Source organism: Octopus sinensis, linkage group LG6 (assembly GCF_006345805.1).
Source record: "Octopus sinensis linkage group LG6, ASM634580v1, whole genome shotgun sequence".
Classification (NCBI taxonomy): domain Eukaryota; kingdom Metazoa; phylum Mollusca; class Cephalopoda; order Octopoda; family Octopodidae; genus Octopus; species Octopus sinensis.
The window spans coordinates 13155075-13156817 of record NC_043002.1 but is presented as its reverse complement, the minus strand read 5'-3'; positions in this window follow the sequence as shown (position 1 = coordinate 13156817).

Here is a 1743-nt window from a genome sequence, read left to right as displayed (position 1 = left end):
AAATTCGGCACCCTATCTTTACCGGGGGATTTCCAATTATGGGTATTATTATTATTATTATTATTATTATTATTATTATTATTATTATTATTATTATTTATTTTTAATCTGCATGTTTCTTAGAGTCCTTGCAGAGATACACCCAGCCTCCTAGCGCGAGTGAAGAATAAGAGATGTTACAGAATGACTGAAAGGTTGTGGGGGAGGGGAAATGACGGGGGCAGTAGCGAAATATCTTTATCATTTTTACAATATCCTCTCGCATCCCATGCAGTCTTGCCATTTCCACTTTCAATTCGGAATACTTGGTGATATTTTCAACCTCTTTACTCACAACATTCATGTCATTTGGTATGGCTACATCAATGATCTGACAGTATTTGTCTGTCTTATCCAATATAAAAATATCCGGCCGACGGTATTCGATTACACGATCCGTCCGTCTGAAAATCATAGTCCCAGAGTATCCCTACTTTTCCATCCTCCTGCATAACTTTACTTGGAACAATGTCATACGAGTTCTCTGTTACTTCATATTGGTACTTGCGGCATAAGAGCCAATGAAGACACACATACACTTTATCATGGCGACGCCTGTATTCTTTTTGTGCAAGGCCCTCATATCGACTTACCAAGTGGGTCATATTTTCCACACTCTTTCCACAGAGTCTGCATTTCTGGGTGTCACAAGTTTTATAGATGTTATACTTCACTGAATTGGTAGCGAGAGCCTGGTCTTGTGCAGCAAAGATAAGGCTTTCGGTGGTACACTTCAAATCACCTCGCTTAAGCCATGCCCACGATGCTGTATTATCCTTAACATCATGTGCATTCCTTTCAAACTGTCCATGCTTTCTCATTTCAAGGTCTTCTTTTCTCCTGTCTTCAGCTCTTTGGTTAAACTCTTCCTTGCCCATCATTTCACCTGCATTTACGCCCATATCTTTCGCGACATATTGCTGCAGATCTTCATCTCTATTTATCAAATACTCGGCAAGCGTTCTCCTTTCACTCCTTATACAATGGTCTATACTAATCAGTCCTCTGCTACCATTATTTCTTTTCATATACAGTCTGTTTACGATTGCTTTGGGGTGTAGCGTCCCATGCAGCGTCATCAACTTTCTCGCCTACAATCCAATGTTGATATTTGCTCCTTAGTCCATTTGAAGTTGGACGAACTATATCTATTCTTCCTTGTATGTGATTGTGTTAATATGAGTGTATGAATCTGTGTGTGTTCTAGTTTTTGTTATATAGGTGACGATCTTATATTCATATTTCAAGAGTTAAGTAGGTTAGTATGCTAGTTAAGTCGCGTAGTTGTTTTCAGGAATTAATGAGTGAATGTAAATGAATATGTTTAATGTTTTTGTTGGTAAGAAAGAACAAAAATTAAAATTCTAAGTTTTCGCTAAATGCAACAACCACAAACGCAAACACACACATACATACATACGAACATATGCGGGAGTATGTTTGTACGACACAACAGAAATACTTTTATATATATATATACATATATATATATATATGTATAATTTATATACATATATATATATGTATATATAGGTCCCACTCCTGAACTATATGGTCGTTACATTGACGACATTATCGGTGCCACCTCACTCTCCCGCGAACATCTAGATTCCTTCCTCTCTTTCGTCCATCTTTCCATCCAGCCCTCCCACTTCACTTCCACTATCTCCAACACCTCTGTCTCCTTCCTCGACATTTCGGTTA